The sequence below is a fragment of the Haemaphysalis longicornis genome, unplaced genomic scaffold (genome assembly GCF_048455015.1).
Source record: "Haemaphysalis longicornis isolate Haplotype H1 unplaced genomic scaffold, Haemaphysalis longicornis Haplotype H1 scaffold_12, whole genome shotgun sequence".
NCBI lineage: Eukaryota > Metazoa > Arthropoda > Arachnida > Ixodida > Ixodidae > Haemaphysalis > Haemaphysalis longicornis.
In genome coordinates, this window is record NW_027526225.1 from 19,107,845 (window position 1) to 19,135,191 (window position 27,347).

The window sequence follows — 27,347 nt, forward strand, 5'->3', positions numbered from 1 at the left end:
TCTATAACGTTATTTAGGGCTTAACAAGACAATTGACAAGTAACGTTCCTGCAGATACGATCGCCGTTCAGATTCTACATTTGACTTTCTTTTTGTCCATCCACAGCGAATCCGACCAAGACATCTACTGCTACCTATTGCGGGTGCCCTCGTCCTCACCGCGGTGCTTTACTGGCTCGTCGCGGAGGCCCAATCGGAGCTACCAACTGGTCCGAACTCGTGCACAACTCTTGGTTGCCGCGAATACGCCAAGCGACTTCACGCGACGGTGAATAGATCGGCCAGCCCATGCCAAAGCTTCACGCGCTTCGTCTGTAGCGGGTGGAACCAGAACAACCCGTGGAGCGTCAGGGAAGACTATTTCCGGCTAGCGCTTGGTAGGCTGAACAGGACGCTGCACAAAGTCAAGTGGCCATCTCGTGGCCAGAATGAGGAACAGCGTGTATCAGCCGTCTACCAAAGCTGCGATGACGTGCTTCAGGGCAAGACCGACCAACTGCCGGCAGTCAAGACTGCACTGGCGGAGGCTGGCATCGTTTGGCCACAGCTTTCCCCCAGCGCGAACGTGCTGTACACGACTATGTACTGCTCGTTCAAGCTAGGCTGGGATGTACTGCTAGATTTTGAAGTGGAGGCCTCTGCAGGTGGAAAACCCGTGCTGCTTATGCAATTCGGGAAGTGGATTCGTACTCTGCTTGTGCGTCACCACTTGCCCCGAACGAATGCCACAAAAGAAGCGTACTTCCAGTTCCTCCACAAGGCGTTTGAGGAAGGGAGCAGCGTTGCCTATACAGAAAGCGTGACTTACCAATACACCTCCAATAACGACGAATATGCTATGACCAGACTCCAAGATATCGTTTATGATACCTCCCCGGTACAGTCGGTTGAGGACATAACAACGAACGTAACGCACATCAACCTCACAGAATCGCGTTGGCTTGAGACTCTCGAAAAACGGAATGTATCCGCACGCTCTCCCTTCCCTCTCACCACCCAGCTGGGGTACGTGCAGGAAGTTTTCAGATTGTGGGAGGCGTTCGGAGAAGACTCATTCCACGTGCTCGTCTCTTGGTGGACTGTTCAGATAGCGGCCCTGTATGCCAACCGGGATATGATACTCAATTTTTACTATCCCGACCTAGACCGTGTGGACGTATTCCACGGGGCCTTTTGCGTCGGCAGGGCTGCATACTTCTCTAGCCACGCCGTGTTTGCGAGATACAGCCGCGAAATTGTCAAGGGAGGTGTGGAAAACGCCGCCCGGAAACTGGTGCTGACGGTGCGACGCGCCTTTTTGCGCCGCCTCTTGAGATGGAACTCCACTGACGTAGACGTAACCTTAATCACTAACTGGACCTCCCTTTCTGTGGCCTTTCGAAGTTTTGACTATTTAAATGGTACTGAAATTGTCGACTCGGGTCCAATTCCAGACATGACCCGCTCCTTCGCTGACAACTGGAAACATTCAGTACTTATCAAAAGGACGCTGGATTCCGAATTATTTGTGCGTGCAATCGATAATCTGGAAGCACAAGTCTATGTTTACACCGAGCACGATTCCCAGCTACTGCCTTATGCGTTCTCTTACCCCTTGTTTGATTTAGACTTGCCTGCTGCTGTAAACTATGGTGGACTCGGAGCAGATGTAGGCAACAGCCTCGCCCTTTTTCTCCTTCACGGATTGGCTTTCGCCAACTCATCCCTTCCGATTTCTTTGCTGGTATGCATGATTCGAACCCTTTTCAGAAATGACATTTGGAGGGGGTACATTTATCAAGTCGTCATGTTCGGCGCTTTGATAGACGCGTACACGGAGAGCGATTTTGGAGTATACTTGCCTCTGCCAGGATTTGAAGGCTACAACGGACTGCAAACTCTGTTCTTGTCGCAGTGCTACACTTGGTGCGCAGGTAGCCACCACAAAGCCGCCGAATTCAGATGTGACATCTATCTTCAGCATGTGCCCGAATTCGCCGAGGCGTTCAGCTGCTCTAGAGGGGACCCCATGTATCCTGCGCACCAGTGCAGCTCTTTCTAAATAACATGATGATTGCGCTGTCTTAATAGGTTTGGCTATTACGCTTTGACTTGTGGTCGCCCAGAGGCGGTGGCCGAGGGCGGCCTCATAAACTTTCTTGTGCGGCCAAATGTGCTGCCCGATTCCCCAATGACGAAGTTCATGTCCGGGTGTCCAATGGATGCACAAATAAAGGTGTCTATCACTGCCGCTGCGAAAAAATCCGTAGGCTTAGTTGATAGAAAATCGACGACGTCGTGCGTGGACAACCGATAGGGCATGAAATTGCAGATGGCGTACAAAATGAGGAACCGATCAGATAAGGCTTAGATTGGCGCTAATATTTGACGGTAGTCTTGCAAGCGAAGAAACTGCAAAGCACTTGAGTCCGCTGATGTGTTTCGAAGGCAAATGTATGTTGGAACTTCGTTTGCATGCTGTTGTAAATTACTTTGGGCAGCTTTTTTACCTCTGCTTTCGTAACGTCACTTCCTGCTGGCACGCGGCGTGCGCCGAGTCTCCCGATTTTCGGCCAATCCCGCGTTATTGGTATGCGACACAAATTAACTGACAGGAGCAACAAAGAAAGACTTGAGATCCATCTCAATAAAGTTATTGAGACAGTACAGCGGTAGGGCTTCGGGGTGCTACGTTGAAGGCCCGGGTGCGCATTTCCAAACGTTTCGCTGCGCAGCGCCCAAAGTAACATGTGTGATGTGCTTCCGCGCGATTGTCAGTTGCGGAACAGCTCAAATGGTGCCAAAGGTAGCCTCGGTGGCCTCTAGGTACAATTATCTGGTCTCTGGCACTGATTGGCCTAACTTCGCGGCTCGGTGGGTAAAATCATTTTTGTAATTTTTAAAACGTTTTCAGTAATAAAAAATTTCACCATCTTCCCGTAGGGGAAGCCTGAGTAGTATGCGAAGCAGCCATGGGGTCGACTCAAGTTGCCATTAGTTCAGCTGCGCGAGCCCTCGTTGCATCAGTAGCAGCTTCTTGACGGTGCTGATGTTTCCTTTAGGCTTCGCGAGCCCGAAGTTCGGGATCGACCTGTCGCCGCTGCCGTTTCGTAGCAGCGGCTCGAGCCCCGCCTTTTAAAGGAGTACTGACACGAAATTTTCGTGTTACGTTTTTTTCGCTGCTATGCGTGCCTACCAGCCCACTAATCATAGAATGACAGATTAGACGGTCGAGCGCAGCGTAAACATTCATTTACGGCGTCGTTTATTCGTGGCAGTTTCGGTTTCGACTGAAAAACGCCGAGCGGCCGCCATAACAGGATGTGTCACATGACGTCACCATTCTTGCCGCATCGCTGCCTCTCTGGAAGCGCGCGCGAGCGAGCGCACGCGCGCGCCCAGACCGGCCGAGGTCTTCGCCGTCCCCACAGGCCCGGGCAGCATGACGTCAGTCCCAAAACCATGACGTGTACACACGCCCGAGCAGCGAGCGCCACCCACAGCCAGCGCGTCGGCTTTGTCACGGGAGCCCCGACGTCGGCAGTTTGGGGCAAGTAGCACATGATGTCATGTCGGCCCGCTCTGGGCTTTCTCGTGCGGGCGAAGATTAAAATTGATTTTAAATACGTTTCGCTGAACTGTTGCTGTTGAAACTTGCTGGGAGATATCTCCTGATAAAAAGGAAGCGTTTTACATAGTTATCACAGCTTTGAAATTTCGTGTCAGTACTCCTTTAAGACCAGCTTGTCCTGATCTCCAGGGGCCAGGCAGCCGCGGAAGCATATGGGTCCCGGGAAGAGGGAACCGCCCCATCCGGCACGTAGTCGCCGCAATTTTGTGCGGCTAAATAAACTTGTTCTCTCTCTCTCTCGATCCCTCTTCCCTATTGAAAATGTGGAGTTGATGGAATCCATCAAAAATCAACATGGTGGATTATGGTAATGGAATTAATGATGGCATGATGGCAGATGACTGCATGCTGGCAGGGTGATGGATGATGGCAGATGACTGCATGCTGGCAGGGTGATGGATGGCGGCATGCGTCGGTAGCTGATGGCAATGGTAGCGTCGATGCTGGCAGCTCGGGTGACAGTATGACGGCAGATATGCGAAATTGCAAAAAAATGATGACGACATGAAAAGGAAAGATGCTATGCAATGCTAATTAAAAACTGGTTTCATTTCTTGCGAATAAATTTATAAAATAAGATTTGCAGCAAATAAGTAAGCTTGCATATGCGTTTTGCTCTGTCCATTCATGTCGTGATCATTTTTCTGCTATCCTGCTACAATGATCTGAAAACTTAACCATTTTATGAGAGCTTAGATGTGTGTGCTGGGGTGCTTAAAATATTACACAAAACAAAGTTGGTTTTAACGTTGAATATATTATCATTAAATATCAAATACGGTGACTATCTTCGAACAGGTGGGCAGCTGAAAAGAAAAAAAAAAACTGAGTTACACACTAAAGCTTATACAATCCAGATCAACTCAAAACAAATGTATATTCACATTTCACATACCTCCTTAACATTCTGAGATGGTCACTCCGATGTGGTCCCTTGCTTCTGCCCTTCCTCTTTGCCATAAAAATAGAAAGCCTGCAGAAAAAGAACATTTTCAACAAATTAAGTGGAAACCATCCTGCTAGGACTCCCTTCAGGTCATGGAAGGGTGCTCTTGACCGGCACTGCTCTAAAAGGCATCGCATGGTGGCAATGCCTTTCCCGGGAAAGGATTTTAGTAAGATGCAAGCGTGCATGCATGCAACCGAGAATTTCAAGAGAACATGCGTTAGCAGCATTTGGGAAAGAAGCAAAACACCCTCGTCTAGAAGAATTCTATGCTCAAAGCGCAACCAGCGAATACCAGGCGCAAAAAAATGTAGCTTCAGGCGAGTGTGTTGAAGGTTAGGAACACGTTAAATTGAAAAGTGAAGAAGGCCAGATGACATTAACCTGGTTGGATGCATTGAAGCGACGAAAAGAAACGCACACAGTCTTGAGATGAAAGTGCAGACTAAACGAACGCTTGCAAAAACTTCAGCAAACTTGTGATGAATTTAGAGAAAGTTCAATACTATGAGGACAACCGAGCTGTGCAAGCACTAAAGACCCTTTCGGAAGCCGCACAAGAAGGAGAACGGGTGTGCCAAATTTGCCATGGAACAGATTATCAATAGTGATAAGGCGCGCTAACTAGACAGGAACCCACGTTGCGGCAAAGTGTTGTGGAAGGCGACTTCTTGTAAAGGATACGAGCATGTGAGGGGCAAAAAACTGCTGAAGCTGCCTTGTCAAAGCACACTAAAAATCTTGTCGGACCTTCTGCAAGAGACTCGAGTAATAAACCTAATAAAGGAACGGCTTCAAGTGGAGGGACAAAGCTTGCGGTCACTAAAAGAACCATACTGCAGCCTGATTACTGACGAAATGTCAATACAGGAAAAAGTAATTTATGGCTGCCAAGTCGACATATTTTCGGCCTTGATATAAGCTGTGAACCTTGAACCGGTGATGCCACTGAATTAGCCTGCAGGCTCCTTTGGTTTGTCCTGCGGGGGCTTTCCACGGCTTGGGGTATTTTTTTACCGGGAACAGGAAGCATGACCGGCTCCGTAACCTGAATTTTAGTGTGCTCAACTGTGTAAGAGGTAGGGTTCTTCATTATCCGTATTGTCACAGACAGCCACCAGACAAACAGCGCCATGTTCCTAGGCATGTCGGTTGACAACACACTACAACATCAGCATGTTTTGCTACATCCAGCGCAGCAAAATGACCCATCGTTCCTTTTATTTGACCAAACCACCTCATTAAGAACCTTAGAACAAATTTTCTAGAGAGAGAGGGGGGATGTTTGATGGAATGCAGAAAGTTAGGGACTGTTTTGTTCTCAAGGCCCTCTTTAAGATCCAATAAAAGTTGTCACTTGTGAACCCAGTTTGGCTCCTAAGCTGATCACACATTGAGCCGAACCTGGAAAAAATTAAGCTGTCCCACGCCACCTTGATATTTTCGCCTGTCGTCATCAGCAGCCCCAAGTTCCTTCAGAAAAAGCCCAAAGGTCACGAATACGCTACAGAATCGAAAATTCCAGTAAAACAAGCTGAATAGTGCAATCCCATGTTAAGGACCATGCATCTACTCCACGTAAATATGTGATTGCAGCCTGTTCAGCAAGGTGTCTCAAGTGAAGCATGAAGCGCAATAACACAACAGCCCAACCAAGAACTGTAGCGCGGATGGCTGATTGTGTGGCCACTTTCCGAATTGACGCCACCGCATCACCGATAGCGTGCACCACAGGCGATGCAGCGGAGGAAAAGAGAGCTATCGTTCTCACAGGCGGAGAGGAGCATTCGGTGGGCTGCACGAAAAGGGGGATATCAAGCAGCTGTGTCACTTCTAAATGTTGCATCATGTGCATCCTAGTTCTCTTTTTTACTAAGAACTCCCACCTTCGTGCTTGTGTTTCAGCAGTCCAATGTACAATGGCAGCAAAGGTTCATGTTAAACAATACATAAAGACGTTAAATACAATACATCCAAATTCACTGATTCCAAACTCGGAGAGCAATGAATTGCTGAAATGAAGATGCCGACCAGCATATATATACAGTGCTATTGGAAGACCAAAGCACTGCACTCTTGGTCAAATTAGGCAAGTTCTGGTAACTGAATTTCACAGTGCACGTCATAGCATTGCACTACAATTGTATAGAACTAGGTGCTCACCTATTGTAACCAACCTGAAAAACAGCCAGTGACATCTGATGAGAGGTCCATCCAGATAGGTCCATCCACCAAGTAGGGCATGCCAGCTGATCTCCACTGCAAGGTGTGACAGTCAGTAGCCTGCAAAATAGAAGTGAGTGGCAAACAACAAGCAAGTTGCGTTAGCCTTAATCCTTCAAAGTTCTAAATGCGATATTAAAGGGACACTGAAGTGATATGTAAACATTGCGGGATTACTAGCGCAAATTGTAGTCCGGAGTCCCCAGGCCATGTTTCGACCACTCTAGGCGCGTTTACGCGATTTTATTTAGTAGAAAAACTAATTCGAAAACGCTGTCCTCCTCTCTTTACGCTCGCCCATTTTCTGTGGCGTTTTCGTGTGACGTCAGGAGGGGATGAGCTGGCAATTGGCTGCGCCACGGCTGCGCTACTGCACGGCTCCCCGGCCGACAGAGCCAGTCGGCCCAGCGTTTCGTCCGCCGGCCGCCGGCGGGTCGTCGCAATCAAGGAGGTTAAAAAAAATTGCTTGGTCGCAATTCGTTCGCGTAGTTGAAACGAAGCCAGGACACGTTTGTGAATGGAAGAATGTGCCTTTCTTTACTTGGTTTGTTTGTACACTGTATCTAGCTCCAAGTCAAGGTCGCTTCACACAAGCGCTGCACATGCGACGCTTCGCTGACTGGTACGCCAGTAGGAAAATATAAGGCCTCTTGAAGGCGGGAGAAGAGTCAGCGAAGTCAATATAGGTACTAAGCAAATAAAATCAACTGATATTTTTACCGTACAGCGTAAAACTAGGGCGCGGGAAGCACGTTTTTGCGCTGGGCGAACAAGCACAGCGGTCAGCAGCACGACTACGCATCTGCGAACGCTTTTCCGTCTACGAAATGCAATTGCTAGACGTGAGCTACTGTGGAAACTCGGGCGACGCTTACTGCACGATCGCAGTACAACAAATAGTCACCTAAGCGGCTTGAAATGCCAAAACTAAATAAAAGTGTAAACCGGTTGTGTAATATATACCCTATATTAGAATGCCATTGGTGTCCCGCTCCGTGGCCTAGCGGTCTGAGGCGCTAGGAATTCTCGGCAAATGTTTTGCGAGTCAGGAGTTCGAAACCCCGCGGGTACGTGCTTTTTTTTTTTTGTAAGTTAACTTTTTTGTTTTCCGCCGATGTTTTCTATGTTGAGTTCACCTCTTTTGGGGCCGCAACGTTCATGGCTACACGAACTAGTTCACAAAACGCGCGCAGGCTGGCACTGGCGCGCTAGCGAGTTCTCGTTGGCGTGCTGTTGCCATCAGCACCGACTGCTTGCAGGCAGTGGGCACAGGCCAGAATGAATAGACCCTTGGCCTGGTGCGAACACGCTTTTTACGATACAGGCATGAGGGAGGCAAGCTCCAAATATGGGCGAAAAGCGCATGACATTTGGGCGTCTTCGGGTACGCGGAGGGCGTTCATGCACTGCGTAGGTCTCGGCTAGTGAATGCTACGACTACAAGCCGTCCTGGGAGGCTTATCTTGTGCATTTTACAGCCGACAACATGGCAGAAGCGCGGTACGATGATTACTGAGATATTGAGAATGCCCATCCAACAAAGCCATTGGTTATGTTTTACAGAACCGAAACCGAAACTTGTGTGATTGCTAACCTTGGGCATCGTCCAATCACGGCGCCCCTCCTCTCAACGTCACAGCCTTAGTTGGTGCGGCCGCCGCAAACCGCGCATGGTAGTTTTTCTTCTTTCGCGCTTTGTAAAATAATTACCGATTTGTCAACCGGATAAACGATGAAAAGTGTGCTAATTTGAGCCAGTCTACGCAGTGCAAGCAAAAACGGGAGCTTGACAAATTCACTTCAGTGTCCCTTTAAGGTGTCGAGCAAGGTGTTCTTCACACTCCAAGCGAAAATATGAGAACGTTAAAATACCACATTACCTGGATGTAAGGATGGCCGAAGTGACTATCACAGCATAGTGACCATGTCAACGATCAAGCTTCAAACTCAATTCTCTCTTTGGAAGTAGATGCCGTTCATTATGACCAGTTCATGTATGCGTAAAAAGGTGCCGCGATGAGCTCTCTCATTGCTATGAGGCAAATTGCTTCCACGATTCTGTGACAAAGCGCAGACCTAAATGATGATAACGTTGCCTTAACAATTAGGGAGTGCCTAGCGTTCCGTCCAGCCGGAATGCTAAAAACTGCTAAAGTTCCGTCCAGACTGAACGCCAAATCAAAACCAGCCAATTAGCCGCCATTTCTCATTCTGGGATTTGGTGTAGTGGTTCCGCGGCTGACTACGAACGTTGTAGGCCCTGGTTCGATTCTCGCACCATTTTTTTTTGTGTGTGTGTGTGGCTGTGGTTAGCGTTTTGTAATAGCAAAACTTCCCGCCCGCTTTACAATTCACGCGATGAGAGCAGTAGGTCTTGGTTTTTTACTGAAGCGGCCGAGCCGCTCCCGCTCACTGGAGCTAAGGCCGACGTAGCCATCGCCAGTTACACCCAATCTCCTCTAATTATTACCAGTGATTAATAATTAACAGTGACTCTGGCTAGTCAGTGAGCGGAAGCGGTTTGACCGGTTAGGTAAAAATCAAGACCGACTGCTCTCGCTGAAATATTGTGAAGCGGGCGTCGGGTGGCGACTTGGAGATCTGTCCAGATTGAGCTAGAGTTAGTCCGATCATCTGTAATTATTAATAATGATTAATAATTATCAGTGATTCTGGCTAGTCAGTGAGCGGTAGCTGTTTTGCTGGATGGGTAAAAATCAAGAAAGACTGCTCTCAACGCGAGTTGTGTCTCCTCCGGACGGAACTTTAGTTGCCGTTCCGTCTAGACGGAACGCTATACACAGCCTAACAATTCTGCCAAAGGAGGCTGGAAAGGCTGTGATGAACTGCTGAACAACAATACAAGTGAAGCAATTTTTTTTGTTTCTAAAGTCTCTTCTAGGTGATTGCAGCTTATACCAGGTTCAATTCTTCCCACGCAGTGCTTGAAGCCCACATGATGCGTCGGTGCATGTTTTCAGCTGGTACCGTCAATATCATGGCAACAATTTTTTTCCTTCAAAACATGAATCTAATTAGTCCTTAATAATGGCCGCGATGTCTTAGGGAAGCATAGGGAACCAGATTTAAGGTTGTGCTCACATTGACATCAAACCCATTGAAACGATTTTCAAAAATGATACACATTGGTATAGGCCGCAAAATTTGAAACATGACAATAATGGATTACTACCAATAATGACAATAGCCAGTGCTTAAAAAATTATTGCGATGAGAAAGAGGTTATCCTCTTCTGAAAAATTAAGAAAAAACTTTCAGTGTGATCTAACCATCTAGAAAAGGCTGTTCTCCCATCTATTCTCTAGCGGCATATTTTCTAGAACTATATTTATTTACATCAAGTCGTGTTTTTAACAGAGTGTATTATTTGCTGTGCAATTATGTACACAAGCTACTAGAAAGAGACCTTCGGCCTTAACCAGTCCAGAGGAAACCCACTTTTTTTTTTTTTTTGAAGCATTTGCTCTTGTGCGGGGTGCACTCATCCACAGAATGAGAGCCCAATACAAAATTTAACTGAGCAACACGCGTGGCCGCGAATTATTCGGAGACGGTAGTGAATGTTGCAGTGCTTAAACGCTCCCCACGTGCGGCCAGCATTGCTTATACCTCTGCACCAGACGCACGATACGCATGTAGTTTCGACGTGGTAGCAAATTCGGGTTGAATGAACGTTTTTGGTGCTACTGATGCACATGCACAAACATATATGCGATTATCGAACGATTGGAACACTCAAACATTCACTGCACATGCGGGGCTTGCGAGTGTGACGCCAATTTCAGCCATCGTACCCTCAATCTGAACGCAGGGAGCCTTGTTTGTACCAGTGCACTTTTCTGAGTGACCGCTTTGAAAAATGACAATCCCTGCAGTGTAGTGTAGACTGCTATGTGCCTCGGCTAAAAGTTACCTAAAGCGTACCACTCCAGTCCAGGTACGAAAAATGATGCGAAGAACAATTTGCAATTCTTTAAAAAGAACTACCCACCAAAAAAAAAAAAAAAAAAACTTGCGAACTCAACCTGGAGCGGTCGACCGCGCGTATTGGCGATCGGTTGTTGCGAGCACCAAACCGTTTAGCCAACGTAGCAGTATGGTCCTACTTCGCTCAACAAAAAGCCTACAAACGGCACAAACAATAGGGCTCTTCGATTTACAGACTCGAATTCACCGCGGATATTCCGCCGGAGTCCGATGATTCCCCGAAGCCATAAGGATACACAAGAAAATCGAATGCCTGACTGCTTTCAGGGAATCGGCGGTGAGTCCGGGACTGTAAATCGAACAGCCCTACTGTTTCTAGTCCCGCACGCAATATCCGCGGTCGAAAGGCAGATCGACGTAACCCTCAAAATCAGTCGCTGTCAAAAAACATTAGGGCTAACCGACGACGCAAACGTCTAACACGGAACGGAAGAGCCCTGCCCTGTTAAATACACAAGTAAAGTGCAAAAAGTTGACTAGTCACTTACCTTAAATCACAGGCGACATATCTTCGTCGAAACAATAATCCGCTGTCTTCAAAACAACCACAACAAAGCCACTCGACAAGCGCGTACAACTCCACCGTCTCGGCGGCCAGGAAGAAAGGAATGCGGCGGCGTGATGGCGTGGCGATGTTGCTGGATGGAGCAGTGGAGTACTGAGGCCGGGGTTTCGGTTTCGGCTGTGCCTTGGTGTTTTCGTAACGCAGTTCATACACGGCGCGAAGTGAACAAAATGCGTCGAAACAAATTCTGGCTTGAACATAGACACATAAAGCAATGTAAATAGAAAGATAAGGTTGCCATACCCAGCAAAAAGTTGAGTTTGTTGGGCTATCCTGTATATGAGCGATTGAGTTGTGGAATAAACCTCCGACATCACTTTGGGGGAAATCACTTTTGGTTAAAAACTACCAAGAACAGGCACATTTTTCGTTTAAAAAAAATCATATCGTGCTGTCAGCAAAAAAAAAAAAAAAAGAGACCATTGGAGGATCGAACCACCAACTTTGCAACAGAAAACGAGCGCGTTACCACTGCACCACCGCTACTTTTTTTTTTTTTTTTTTTTTGATAAACAAAAAACTTTATTTACAGAGATAAATACAGGATCACATCAGATGATTGCAGGGTATTCGTCGTACACAATAGCAGCTCTACGCATGCAGAAAAATAGGCGCTTACTGCCTTTACGCTATCATGGCGTAAGCATGTTCTGCCGGCAAGTGTAAGCTAGTGGCATAGCAATGCTGGCACAGCCGCAGAGTTTGGGCGGTAATTACACTAGCACGAACGTTGTCCAATGGATGACAGTGCCTTTTGTGCACCGCTTGAAGGGAATGGGATCGGAGCGGAGGGAGGGGCAGAAGGCTCTGGGCAAGCAGAGGTGAGCAGGAGTGTTACCCGATTCTAGCCATCAAATTGAGTCCCATCTCCTCCGCTCCTTTACCTTAAATTCTGAAAGGGCACGCGAACCCTGCGCCAGTGCATCACGCAGCTCGGTGTCCGAGTCTGGCCCGTCAAGGGCGGCCACTGCCCACTGCGCCTTCTGAACAAAATGCCTCCACGCCGGCCGAGGGTGTTCAGCGCATTCAACAGCATCCACCCTTGCCCTCCAAAGCGAGTGGAGTCCCATGACGTGGATGCAATCTCGAAGGTGTGGGAGCTCCGTGTCTGCATCCAAGAACCTTAGGTTGGTCCACGTGAGCTGCCATTGTGTGCCAAAGGAGCACTGCAGCTCGTCCCAGAAATACGATGCCGTATTGCACTCTAAGAATACATGCTCGCCCGTCTCCCGCCTTCCGCACAGCGGACAGTTGGCCCCTCCAGGGAGGAAGAAACCCCGCTCTTCCTGCCTTGCCTTAGTTGTGAGTATCCCTGCGTGCAGACGGAAAAAGAAGTCCTTCGAGCTTGTTGGAACGGGGAGTTTCCGCACACGCCGTAAGACGTCACTTTTAAGGCGGCCTAAAGGTGGGGAGCGGTACAAGGGGGGTGGGAGGGTCTGTTCTACTAAATCCCAGTAGAGCTTCCTCGGCTTCACTGCGCACAAATACTCCCAGGAGAAGAGTTCCTGCAAGAGGGCCAGTGCCCCCGCCACTTCCCTGTAAAAGCCTGTTGCACGGGTGCCGTGTGCAAGGTCTGCTGTTGTTACGAGCCAAGGGGCCAGGTGTAGGGCGCCTACACTTTGGAGAACCGCCTGGAGGAAGCCATCACTGCGATCTCGGAAGTACACAAATCTCTGTACAATCAGTTTTAGTTCCATGTTAACGAGTCCAAGACCCCCGGCTTCGGCGCTCCAGAAAATGTTAGTGCGGCGCATGGGTTCATACGTGGATCTCCAGACGAAAACCGCAAACAACCGGTGTAGCTTGGACACTGAGCCTGCATCAATAGTCGAGACGCGGGCCGCGTACAAGATGGCCGGATATGCCACGGCGTTGCAAACATGTGCCCTAGAAAAGAGGGCAATATGTCGCGCTCTCCAGGGCTCCAAATTCCTTCCAGCCGCTGCCAATTTTGTCTGCCACCGGGGGGCGATGGCTGCGCCGGTCTCTAGGTTTACCCCAAGGTAGCGGGTGATGGCCCCCCTCCATCGAACTCCGTAGAGTTGTTGGGGTTTGGTGAGCCATTCGCCGAGCCATGCTCCCTCCGACTTCAAAAGGTTGAGCTGAGCCCCGGAGAATCGACAGAATTCATCGGCCAGTGCAACAACCTCCCCCGCCTGCTCTCTCGATGTGCACACAAAGGCAACATCGTCCGCATAGGCCAGGACCTTTAGTTCTTCGTCTCCAAGGACGAAGCCTCGGATCGACTTGGACGCTATTGCCATTCTGCAGAGAGGTTCTATGTACAGTGCGAATAGAATAGGGGACATGGGGCAGCCCTGCCTGACCGACCGTCCGATGTTGATTGGCGGCCCCACTTCCCCATTCGTGATGATGCTTGTAGTTATTTCTGTGTAGCAGATCTTTATCCAATCTACCATTGCATCTCCGATCCCACATTGACTAAGGAGCATGAACAGAAAGGTGTGGTCTACCTGGTCGAAGGCCTTTTTAAGGTCGAGTTGAAGGACAGCTAAGGGGTAAGTGCCTGACTCTGCCACCTCGCAGACCGTCCGCATGCGATGCAAGTTGGTGTTAATGGAGCGGCCCCTAAATCCGCATGTCTGATGTGGGCCCACCACCCCACTGAGGGCCATCTCGAGTCGTCGGGCCAGGATACGTGCTAGGATTTTATAGTCTGTCGACAGTAAACTGATAGGCCTGAAATCTTCCACACTCGGTACCGTATCTTGGACGGATTTTTTGGGTATGAGGCACAAATTACTGTTCCGCATTGAAGGTGGCAGCACTTTTGTGTTTTGGATGTTGTCGAAGACAGATACCAGAACAGGGCTTATCTCTTCACGGAATACCTGGTAGAATTCAGAAACAATCCCGTCAGGCCCCGGTGACTTATTTTTTGACAGTTTTTTTTATCGCGTGTTTTACCTCTTCGACCGTTATCGGGCTGTTTATTATGACTCTAACGTCATCTGGCACCGTTGGCAGCTCACCAAGGACGTCCGGTGGGGGGTCGTCAAGCTTCGAGCGCAAGGAAAACAGCTTACCGTAGTACTCACAGAAGGCAGTCGCCACCTCCCCGCTCCCACTAGCAATGCTACCAGAGTGGTTCACCTCGGCAATTGTTTCAGCGGCGGTCCTTGCTCTCTCGAAAGCACCGAAAAGCTTCGATGGCTGTGCCTCGGACACTACTCGCTGCTCCCTGCTCCGCACAAGAGCTCCCCAATATCGTTTCTCGAGCTCAGACCGGATTTCTTCCTTGACGCTGCGAATGTCCCCAGCGAACTCTCCCGGCCTCTCCTCATCCGCCTCTACAAGAGAGCGCAGACATTCTACTAGCCAACTTAATTTCGCCTTTTTGTCTCGCGCCTCCTGTTGCCCGACCGCAATGGCTGCTCCTTTGACGCGCTTTTTAAAACGCTCCCACGCCACCGCGTCGACGGCTGAAGCGTTAAGCGCTTCTATCTCCCCTCTTATGCGGTCGACGAAGGCAGCGTTGTCAAGGACCATAGCGTTCATCAGCCAACGACTGCCGACCTTTCTTTTGATTTCAGGACTGATTTTGAGGGAGCATGCTACGAGGCCATGGTCCGAGAAAGCGACAGGGGTGACGGTGTAATCGGTCACCAGTGATAGCGCGTCACCCGTCAAGTAGACCCGATCTAAACGAGCTTGTGACGTGCCACGCCACCTGGTGAAGCGGGTGGTCGACCACCCGCGCTGCAGGGCCACGTCAATCAGGTCACCTTCGCGAAGGATAGCTTTCAAGATACGTGCCGATGGGTCCACTACACCCCTAGCACCCGCTCTGTCGCTGGCATTGACAACACAGTTAAAATCGCCTGCCAGGACGAGACGACCCGGAACCACGAGAATGTCCCGAATGGAGGAAAAGAAGTCGGCGCGCGCCGCCTGGTCATTCGGCGCATAAACGCACACAAAGCGTGTAAGTTCCCCTCCCACCAGGACGTCGACGATACAAAAACGCCCGTCCTTTGCCAGCTCGCAGTCAATTACGGTTAAGAAATCATGCTTCCTGATTAGGATTGCGGTTCCACCCGCTCGCGTAGGAGTGAGGGTGTAAAAACACCAAAATTGATGGCCAAAAAAACGAACGAAATTTTGGGCGTCCTCTCGTGAGGCAATTTTGGTTTCTTGTAGAAAAGCCACGTCTATATTTTTTTCGTTTAGAAGGTCGGCCAGCCAATGTTTCCTTTTATGTGAGGTTAGGCTCACCACATTTAACGTGGCTAGCGTTACTGCGTTCTGGTGTGCTGTCATGGTGAGAGAGGCGCTTACCGACTGGGCTTTCAACTCCTTCCGCCTGTTGAGCTTCCCCCAAGGTTTGTTGACCCGGTGTCTCCCTGGCTTGGCTTGGAGGTGGCTGCACCGCCGTGTTTCCCGCGTGCCTTCCGTCGCGTCTCAACTCCCGTGCGCGGAGCTGCGGCGACCTTCGTCGGGAGCTCCTCGTCCGCGTCGTCACAGCTGGTCCCTCCTAGCTGGTCGTTCAGGAAGGCCGCCTCCTCTCCCTCCACATCGGTGGTTTTCGCCTCCTCACTCCGCTGTTCGGCGTCCGCCGTGGGCTTGGGGTTGGTCGGGGCAACAGGTGGCGTTGGGGCAACGGTCGGGGAAGCCTCAGCATCGCGCTCGGTGGCCGGTTCCTTGAGTTCGCCGGCCCCGCCGCTCTCGTGGGCCCCGTCGCCGCATTGTGGCAGCGGGGAAAGGGTGTTGTGTGCCTGCGGCTCTCCCTCTTTTCCCATTGCACCGCCGACCGCCGTAGTGTTGGACGCTGCGGTAATCCGGCTCGTCTCGACTGCCGGAGTGTGGGTGAGAGCCGCCGGAGAGGGCTCCTCCTCTCTCGGTGGGGTTGAGGCTGCTGTCAGTGGCACAGACATGGCCGCCATCTCTTCGGCATCCATGTATTCTTCTAAAGATTGCGCTGCCTCAGGTTGCCTAGCTCTGGCTGCGTATGACTGCGAGCAGTCTGCCTGCGAATGCCCGAACGAACGGCAGGCGCGGCACCACGGTGTCGTGCACATCCTCCGGATGTGACCGATTTGGCGGCACCGCAGGCACATGGGTGGTCGGCCGGGTACGTCGATCAGTATAGGGCTCCCGTTGATCAGGGCTTGATGCGGCACTGCGTCGAGCGAGTTGGGCTCCCTGGGGATGATGTGCACCACCCTGGTGGTGCTGGTCATGTGCTCTATGCCGGGGCGGCGCCACCCTTCTCTCACGACGCGTAGTACTCGGCCGAAGCGGGCGAACTGCCGTGTGAGCAGCTCGTCCGGGGCTTTGGGCGGCATCCAATGGATCTTGACCTCTTTTTCCTGCTGGTTGGGGTTGATGACCAGGCACCTCCTCCCTTTGGCCTTGATCTCCGTTAGCGATGCCAGCTGCTGCATTTCTTTCTCCGTCCTGAAGGTCACCATCCACACGTGATTAAACTGAAAGGGCCCCATGTTGGTGATGGTCTTCAGGTCCGCCACCGCAGATATCGCTGCGACGATGTCGTCGATGCCGTACGGTCTGGCCGAAGGGTCCGCGTGCAGGAATACGGCGTTCTCACTCATTTTGCCGGTCGGGAGCGTGGGCAGCAAGGTCCGGTAGGCCGTCGCGGCCGCTGGCGCGGGGCGAGAGTCGTTGGAAAACCGGTCCGGCGCGGCCGCGCCGGTCCTTCTCGGAGAGCTATCCGGGCGCATGACTTTCCCCGGGGAAACCTGGGGAGCGACTGTGAGCACCACCGCTACAATCGGAAATCAAGCCCGAACAAGTGCCATTTAGTTGGTTTGTCAATCTAAATCGCCCATGAATGCATAAATATTGTGAGTTATGTTTACTGCTTCTCGTATATAACCCATTCCGGCAGACATACCGCTTCTTGGGCACGCACCAGTCTCCGAAACGAGGCTGACCTTGAGAAGTGTAGCCAGCTATCTAAACCTAAAAGAGATATCGCACATCCCCGTTCTCCCCGACGAAAGCCAACGTAGCTATGAGTGAAATGGCAAAGAGGGAAACGGCATGCGCGCCCGGAATTAAAATTATGTTGTGTAATAATACCGTGCTTAGATCTGTCTCAAGGCAGCTGATTACAACTAAGGAGGATCGGCGAAGCGCTAGACCCGTAGTCTGCCGCGTACAATTTAAGCCATGCCACGGACGGTTCTGTCCGCGGGCTCAGCGCAGCGAAAATGAACACGTACGGTTTGACGGTTGGACCCTGTCGCCGCGAAAAAAAGCTGCCCATGTTTTCAACGTAAGTGTCCGCACTGCCATCCTTACACCAAAAACGGCGAATAAAGGGCATACAGTTTCATACCAGCCCTCCAAGTTCTGGCTTAAAAACAAGAAGCGCTAATCAAAGTAGCTTTTCTCTAATATGCCAAGTTTTCAGCAGCACCTTATCAAAAATGCAGTTATTGTTTTTTCTTCTCGAAATTCCCAATGCCACCGCTATGTTTCTGTTATTATATCAGTCCTTCGCTATCGAATGAATTTTGGCTTGCTGCCAGCATTCATTCGGAAAATGCCTTTCCATCATCAGTACAGCAGTCAAGCTTGCCGTCACGCGAACATCTGCCGTCATCGCGCAGCGTGCGTGCCAAGTTTTCGTCAACACCTTTTCAAAAAGGCAGCTTTTGTAATTTTCTCGCAACGGTCAATGCCAAAGCTATGTTTCTGTTATTACAAGCGCTTCGCTCTCGTATAAGTTTTGGCTTTCTGCCGTCATTCATTCAGAAAATGCCTTTCCATCGTCAATTCGGCAGTCAAGCTTGCCGTCGCGCAAACATCTGCCGCCATTGCGCCGCAAGCCTGCCAGCATGGAGGAAGGTGCTGGAAGGTGCTGAAAGGTGCTGGCAGGCATGCCATCATGCCTGCCAGCACCTTCCAGCGTCTCCTTCCAGCAGCTTCCATTACAGTTTCTTACGTACATCAAGCTTTCCAAGGCGACCATCAAACGCAATCAACCTTTCCAGCAATGAATCTTGATGGTTGGTTGATGGAATTTTCAACAGGGTTCTCTGCGGCGCTGACACTGGCGTTGACGCCGACTCATCGCGGCGTTGCGGGAGGAGAATGAGGGGAGGGAAATGAGTCATTCATACCGCGGAGCTAGAGTGGCGCCCCCAGCGGAGTATGCAGCGGCTACCGCAGGTGTTGCCATTTGTTGCGCAATGTTGGAGAGGAGAGGAGCTTCGGAGAGGAGAGCAGGAATGCCGGAGAGGAGATGACCGTCGGAAAGGAGAGGAGGAATGCCTCGCATACGACTGAGGGTTCACCTACGGGAAGATGACGACGGTGGTTTAACGCGAAGCTATCGCGTGATGGATTCTTTGGTTGGCCAATCCCTAGAGGCATCCTGTTACAATCTTCATCAGTGGTGCCTGGCCAGGCATGCGCAGTGGGGGTGCGGACGGCGGACAACAACGACAACGAGGGAGGGAGGGACACAGCCCCGAGCATGAGATGCTTCGCATCTAAAATCTACGCGTTATTTTCCTCCATAATGGTTAATCGGTACCCTTTAGGCCGCTTTGGTTTCGGGGCGTGTATCCTGTGACCAGGTTTAATGAATGTTCTGAATCACTCGACTTGATACTGTCACGAGGGGGGGTGTTGGGTTGCTGTGCAGCGAACAGGTGTTGTCGAACCTAACTTTTTTCGGATTCGGTTGACATTGTCACGTGAGGGTGAGGGCTGCTGTACAGCGAATAGGGGTGCTATTCCAGACGGCCCGGGTTTGAGCGAATCTTGGAAAAGGTGGAGCTGTGGTGATAACAATAAGCTCATGATAATAGTTAGGGGCAGGGTTGAAGGCTTTAAAAATGCTATTCATGCTGTTTGCTGAATATTGAGGGGACGTAATCGTTCCAAAGCTGCGCGCTCTAAGGATGCACCCCTAGGGCGTGTCGCATTTTTCCTTTCTTTCTCTCCCTTCACTGCTGCTCTGGTGGCTACTGGGGGTAAGCAAATCCAACTACTTTATTTTATTGTCCTTTTACTATATAATTTGTATTTCACCACAAAGTTCATTATATTTTCATTCCAGTTATTCATGAGCGTTTTGTTTGAAATTTGTGACCCTAAGAAGTTTCTGCCGTCGGTGGCAGGCAGTGCAATCACGTGATTATGGCCGACTGTCAAAAAAGAAAGCGGGTGATAGAAGCGCGCCACAACAATGTGCAAGCAGACTCAAACACGCCACGGCCTGCCTAGAATCGTGGTTCTTTAAGGGTGGTTTGCTCCTGTCCTACTCGAGTAGCACGTTCAGGCTTCAATCTGCACGCGCAATTCTACTTTTCAAATTCCCAGTGTTATGAATTTTGTGAACCGGGCACGTTAGTTCCTCAAAGATCCCAATTGCGGGCCAATCCCCAAGTGGCCATGTGTTACGAAGGAATGATTAGCAAAAAGGACAACAACTCTTCAGATTTGTTTGCTTTATTTTATTTTTCTCTTCACCGCTTTGTTCGAAGACACTCTCCACACTCGTTTTTTTGCATTGAGTTCAATTCCCTCAACCCCCTCTTCTTTCGCGCAATCCGCACTCACGCTTACCCTTCCTCTGGCGTCAAGCGGTTACTTTATTTCTTAGCTATCCCCTTTACTCGTTTTCATGCTCTGCTACCTGCCATACGGGGGTGACACGAAAAAAAAACCCGTTGAAATGGGTAAACACACGTCTTCTCGATGGAAACAAGGACCGTGTTTCCTTCGAGGGAGCGTGGTAGAGATCGCCGTTGACAACAGGCACTTGCCGTTGATTGTATTGTAGGGAGGATAATGAACAGATTCAACTGGCCATCAAGCTATCGGGGCATGCGCCGTACCAGCACAAACCATGTGGATGGGGAAGGTAGGATTATGTCCTATTCAGACGCGAGGATACGCGCCAAGGACGTGTCAGGGGAAGAAGGTGAACCCCATAAGGTGCATGGGCGAGAAGCGAGCTGGGGTATCTCAACTCTCATAGGCTTCACCCCTGCGAATAAACCACCTCAACCGGCTATCGGTGCGTCGACTTTCTCCTTGACGGTAGATGTAATACGTATACGCTGTACTGCCTGTAACCTTTTACAACAAGTGCGCATCACGCAACCTCTCGAGATAGTGTGTCTGCCGCGCTGATGGTGAGCAAAACGCTCAGTCACGCAACGCTACGTTCAAATCTGTCTTGCAACCTCACGAGAGAGTCTGTCTGCCGCTTTGATGATACACAAAGCGCACACTCATGCAGCGCTTCGCTCGAAACTGTCTTGCGAGCAGACAATAACGGAAGAACACGCCACGGCTGCAGACGGATAGACGCGCGGTAGTAACCTGCGGAAGCCATGTCCGCCAAATCACCAAAAAGAAAGGCGATGTCTTAAAAACACGTCTCCACTGATTGTATTTCGCGCACACCGGCTGACGGTCGACTGGTGGCGGGCGATGGCGCGGTCGCCACCAATGCTTCTGTAGAAGCTGCCCGTCGCGTAAAACTGCAGCGCACACTACACTTTCTCCTCGCCGGTCATGGAGCGAAAGCCGCCTCTAAGTCGTCGCAAAGGGGGGTCTGTCGCCAGACGACTGCACAACCAATGCAGAGCACTTTTCAAGAGCCAAAACGAGTTCGAAATTCTTCCTTTGTTTAAAAAAATTCCCCCGCATTTCCCCGAGGGGGAGAATGTGAAAGTGCGAATGCACGGTTGTCGGCCCGCTTGCGGCGCTTGCGCTCGGCCCCCGCAGCCCACCGCCTCGCCGCCTTCTCTTCCATCTCTTCCATCGGGTTTGTAGTATCACGTGTACACCACGCAGTTATCAAGCCGCTATAACGCCGCTGAGTCGCCAACGCACGCCGCTGACGACGTAGTTTGAATGCGTTAAAGATATAAGGCGCGTTACTCACACTGATATCAGCGTGGCTTCCGTGGCTTAGTCGGTAGCGCGTCGCGCTGCGGCCGCAAAGTCCTCGGATCGAAACCTGGCGCCGGATGCTGTTTCTTTTTTAAATATAGAGGAGCACTGCGGACGCCGCCGACGCCGCCGCCGCCGCCGGCGGTGGATGGTTTGGGGTCGCTTATAAAGTGCATTCGCACTTAAAAACCTGTCGGTGTTGGAAATATGCATGCTCCGGGGATCATAAAAATAAACCACGCCGCAGCAGCGGCCACCCCGGGCGTCCCGAGTTCAACTCGCCGTGCAAAACCATGCCCGAGTTTCCTCCGTGCGTCATCGGTGTTAGTCAAACACACCCATCCCATTCGTGGGCGCGGCGTAGCAACCGAAGCCACACCCACCCGTAGCGTGGGCGTAGCGTCGTAGCCACGAATTCCTCATTTGATGCCCGCTAGCAGCGACAAGAACTTAGCACAAAACAAAAATGAAGGCCCCAGGCCACCGTCAGCCAATGGTGCCCAGTTGCGAGAGTGTTCGGTCCGAACTGGAGTTCACTATTGTACGAGCGGATAGAAGAGGCCAAGACAATATTTTCCCACGGGAGGCTTCTTCATACACCGTGAAAAAAGAGACGATGACAAATGACACAACTTCAACGTCTAAAACACACTGGCCAATGTTCAAACGCGCTCGTGACACAGCACGATTTCTGATAAGTCCCCCGTGCACACTCCGTGCAAGCCGTTTAAGCCGTAAACAAGTGCACATTTGATGGTCCAACGCCGCCTGTATCTGTATACTCCTCGAGCGCGGCCTGTAGGGCTGCCACTGAGATCCCCCTAGCGGCCCGTTTCAAAAGCAGCCGCGGTAGTCTCCGGCCCGCTCCCCCTTGTCGCCGTTGCTTTTCAGGCTCGTTTAAGACTGCGATTTACCGTTTGTACCCGTTTTAAATCAAGTATAATGTAACGCAGGCACTGTATTTGCAAGCGGGGTTTGTTTAGGAGAGTATAAACATTTATGACGCGATCTTAGTGTCGTACATTCGGTCTGTATGAGTGCCAGGTGTGTGTCACAGGCCAGCGTCCCGAAGCCGGCATATGCAAGCAGCTGATTGCAATTCCGCTGCCCTGAAATTTAGTGGCAGTGTCTCCGTAAGGAGTGTTTCCTCCGATGGTCATGTAGCGGCCATACACTATGATTAGAGTGTACTAGAAGGAGTTGAGTGGGACGAACGGAGCGTTCCACCTGAAGCGGCGGCTGTAGATTGAATAGAGGGCGGAGCGGGCGAAGTGGATTCTTGCCGACTGCGCTCGCCAAGGCGCGCGGCATCGCGCGGGCCGCGCTTTTTCGCGTTTCGCCCAATTTTTATGCTAACAGGAACGCCAAAGCGACAGCGGGGTAGAAAAAAAGAACATGTTAGAATAAATTAAAAGAAACTGCTAGAGGCTTTGCGGCAGAAGCGTGCCCTGTTGTTTTTTTTTTTTATCGAAGTACTTCCAACGCGGAAAATAGAACGACAGACGAACGGAGGTGATAGGGACAAGCGTTGAAGTACCAGTTTCGACTACTTCTTTTCCCTGTCCACCTTCAACTCTCTCAACGTAAAATGCAATAAATAGAAAAAACATGGGCAGTGCTACATGAACTTTTGCTACATCTGTTTAATGACACCGGGGCATTTCATTGCAGCGCCAATGAAGCAAATCGAGGAAGCTGGCCATATTTTCATTTTACACAAGCTTTCCAGCATGTTCTCTACGAAGTAATGATTTTTAAAATGTTGCGGTCTTATCCCAATTCGATAAAAGAATATATGTTGCTGAAGTGTGCATGCCAGTTATTCAGACGGGAATGCCGCATCATGATGCGGCATCATTCTGCAGTGTAGAGCACTGCTGGGCCCGGGCTGGCCCGAAAGCGGATTATCGGCGGGCCCGGGCTTAATGCCACTGGCCTGGGCCGGGCTCGGGCTTGAATTTATGGGCCTGGCTATTAATATTTCCGATGTGAATTGTAGAAAAAAAGCATTAGAAGGGATGTTATGACTTTATTTCAACGCTCCTCTTGACGTTAGTTCTATGCACTGTTCTAAAAACGTGTTTTGTAGGTCTGATAGTTTCTGTTCATGTACTGCATCAACATTTTACATGTTGGGGCATAACGTACCAAAGATACGATTACAAGGGAATGCATATAGCACGGAAGGGATTAATTCGGACAACCTGGAACTCAATCTATGTCTACTGTGCATGGTTTTTACATGCCGCACCCGATGAAATGCGGCAGCCGTGACCGCGAATCGAACTCGCGGGCTAGGGAAACAAAGCCGCTGAGCAATTACTACAGACAAAACATTTCAATGCACTTACTTGCGGATTAAAACGCGGCGTCAAAAATTTGAGCATACCAACGTGTGTCCGAGACAACCATAATGTTGTATACGTTGCCAAGAATCTGGTCATCAAATTTGATGGTGTCAGATCTGATTTAATTAAGAATACTAGCTATCATTACCCCGATGTGACACGAACTGAAGACAGTGGAAGAAAAAGTACATTGTGTGCGCTATTTAACTCCGGATTTTCGCCTTCAATCTATGACGTGTTGTACAGACTAGATGCTCCGTCTGGTTGCCCACTGCGAAGACACTCAACCAACTGTAATAAAGATTATTCAGCGTCTAAGGCCCAATTCTTAGGCCCAAAAATAAATTACCGGCCGCGGGCCTGGGATTAAGACGACGGGCCGGGGCTGGGCTCACTTATGAATGCCCGGAATACGTGTGACGGCCCCGGGTCGCGCTCAGACCGGGACTGGGCCTTAACTCTTTCGTTACCGCGGGAAATTGACCACTTTTGAGAGGTCTAACAAAATATTTTTTTGTGCTATACATATTGGTTAGGCACACATTGCAGTGACATAAAATGCAGATTATTCCAAGCGCTTTCCAACGACACCAGTTTTAATAATGTTTTCCTAAATAACGATTGCGAAAAAAATTATCGAATTTGAAATTTTTGTCCAGGCGTCGACGAAAATAAAAAAAAGTAAGTTGTGTATAATAAACGACTACTAGTAGAAAAAACTAGAATATACATTTTGTAGGTAGACATTTCAAAAACCCGTCCTAGAAAAAAAATTGAGTTGCGCAGTACAATTTGTCAGATATCAAAGAAAATGTTAGCCCGCGTGGTGCCCGTGCCATGTGGTGAAGCCCAACCACTATTTCAAATTTTGCTATTTTAGACGGTTCGCTAGAAGAAATCTGGTGGTTAGGCATTATTAAAGGCCTCAATCATCCTCCCTGTGATGTAAAAACACCTTGTCAATGATTATGACCGGCACAATATTGAAGGCAAGCAAGCGATGTGAAAAAATCCGCTTGGAGTTGAGAACCAAACTCTTTGGTGGATGCTTGTTGACGTTCTGATGATCACTTATCAGTCAGAACTTTCATTTGCGGTTTATTATCATGTTCTGACTCACTCTGGTAGCCCTGCTTGCAGGAATAAGGTACGATGCGCTAGAATCATGCCCAGAAAGCTTTAACCAAGCCGGCGTCGGGCTGTGAAGCAAGTTCAGCACTACGAGCCTACTACATTGCAGCGCCACCTAACAATTTTGAAAAGACACAAATACAAGGCTATTGGAGACTTCGTCAGAATAGACAGTACTACTAAGAAGCGACACTAGGCCTCCGGAAATACCCTCGTATGAAACCGAAACTGGCCGGTGAACAGCTGGCGGTGTTCAAGGCCAATTGGAAGCGTTCTCCCCGTCTGAACTGATACCCGACGACTTGGTGTTATCGTTAGACTTTCAGCGGAAGCTCTTATCGCAGAAGCAAGGCGTAGATAAAGTGGAAGCGCAAGCGGAATGCTTGTTTTGAGGAGCAGTAGCGAGCAACGGAGGCGCCATGGCAAATGAGCTTGTAGTTGGGTAACTGCGTAGTAGCGCCGAATATGAATTTCGCAGTGCAAAAACGAAACCGAAACTGCTGGAAACTGGTTGAAAATGGCAGGCACACTTGCTAGACATGTGGTGCAGAGTCTATATCCAGTAACTATGATGTGGTGGACCATCAGAAATAAGCTTTGGGAGAATAAAGCTGCCGTTTGCCAGAACCAAAGATCATTAGTGAATAGCTGGGGCCATTTTCAAGCAATTATCACCTCTCAACGCTGTCGGATTACAAAGCTGACCGCATTATTTGGTATTTGACTTGCCAGGAGCCTTTTGACAAAAAAAAATATTATGGTGATGCAACCTAACCACGATCTGCATCCTTTTTTCTCAAGTGCAGCAGCCACGCCCCCTTCCTCAAAAACAAACGCACCTCAGCTCGCAAAAAACGCCGTCAAAAATCTCAATGTCGCCGGAGCGGGAAAATTTCAACTGATTATAAAAGGGCAGTGCCTAGACTAACCACTGGCCGCATTAGGTGTACGAGAAACAACGACAACATGTTGAAATAGGCAATAGGAATCATCGATCACCGGTGATCGATTTGAATAGGCGTGGTAACGAAAGAGTTAAAGGGACACTGAAGTGAATTTGTCAAGCTCCCGTTTTTGCTTGCACTGCGTAGACTGGCTCAAATTAGCACACTTTTCATCGTTTATCCGGTTGACAAATCGGTAATTATTTTACAAAGCGCGAAAGAAGAAAAACTACCATGCGCGGTTTGCGGCGGCCGCACCAACTAAGGCTGTGACGTTGAGAGGAGGGGCGCCGTGATTGGACGATGCCCAAGGTTAGCAATCAAACAAGTTTCGGTTTCGGTTTCGGTTCTGTAAAACATAACCAATGGCGTTGTTGGATGGGCATTCTCAATATCTCAGTAATCATCGTACCGCGCTTCTGCCATGTTGTTGGCTGTAAAATGCACAAGATAAGCCTCCCAGGACGGCTTGTAGTCGTAGCATTCACTAGCCGAGGCCTACGCAGTGCATGAACGCCCTCCGCGTAGCCGCAGACGCCCAAATGTCATGCGCTTTTTCCCCATATTTGGAGCTTGCCTCCCTCATGCCTGTATCGTAAAAAGCGTGTTCGCACCAGGCTAAGGGTCTGTTCATTCTGGCCTGTGCCCACTGCCTGCAAGCAGTCGGCGCTTATGGCAACAGCATGCCAACGAGAACTCGCTAGCGCGCCAGTGCCAGCCTGCGCGCGTTTTGTGAACCAGTTCGTGTAGCCATGAACGTTACGGCCCAAAAAAAGGTGAACTCAATATAGAAAACATCGGCGGAAAACAAAAAGGTTAACTTACAAAAAAAAAAAGCACGTACCCGCGGGGATTCGAACTCGTGACTTGCAATACACCTACGGTGGCACACCCAGCACCCCAGACCACTGAGCCACGGAGCGGGGTGCGAAAGTCTTGGTAATCTAGGGTATATATTGTACAACCGGTTTACACTTTTATTTAGTTTTGGCATTTCAAGCAGCTTAGGTGACTACTTGTTGTACTCCGCTCGTGCAGTAAGCGTCGCCCGAGTTTCCACAGTAGCTCACGTCTAGCAATTGCATTTCGTAGACGGAAAAGCATTCGCAGATGCGTAGTCGTGCTGCTGACCGCTGTGCTTGTCCGCCCAGCGCAAAAAAGTGCTCCCCGCGCCCTAGTTTTGCGCTGTACGGTAAAAATATCAGTTGATTTTATTTCCTTAGTACCTATATTGACTTCGCTGACACTTCTCCCGCCTTCAAGAGGCCTTATATTTTCCTACTGGCGTACCAGTCAGCGAAGCGTCGCATGTGCGCTTGTGCAGCGCTTGCGTGAAGCGACCTTGACTTGGAGCTAGATACAGTGTACAAACAAACCAAGTAAAGAAAGGCACATTCTTCCATTCACAAACGTGTCCTGGCTTCGTTTCAACTAAGCGAACGAATTGCGACCAAGCAATTTTTTTTAACCTCCTTGATTGCGACGACCCGCCAGCGGCCGGCGGACAAAACGTTGGCCCGACGTCTGTGTCTGAAGGCCGGGGCGGCCGGGGAGCCGTGCAGTACCGCAGCCAATTGCCAGCTCATCCCCTCCTGACGTCACACGAAACCGCCACAGAAAATGGGCGAGCGTAAAGAGAGGAGGACAGCATTTTCGAATTAGTTTTTCTACT

The 27,347-nt window shown here is 49.8% G+C and overlaps 1 long non-coding RNA gene across 1 annotated transcript; it reads right to left on the minus strand.

Annotated features, from left to right (window-relative positions):
• Positions 1–3,863: 3,863 nt before the first annotated feature.
• LOC144162436 (uncharacterized) lies at positions 3,864–11,743 on the minus strand. The gene is made up of 4 exons (XR_013320678.1): positions 11,276–11,743; positions 6,720–6,839; positions 4,506–4,583; positions 3,864–4,416 (listed from the first exon to the last, which is right to left on the minus strand). It is a non-coding gene; the product is annotated as an uncharacterized LOC144162436 (long non-coding RNA).
• Between the last annotated feature and the right edge of the window lie 15,604 nt (positions 11,744–27,347).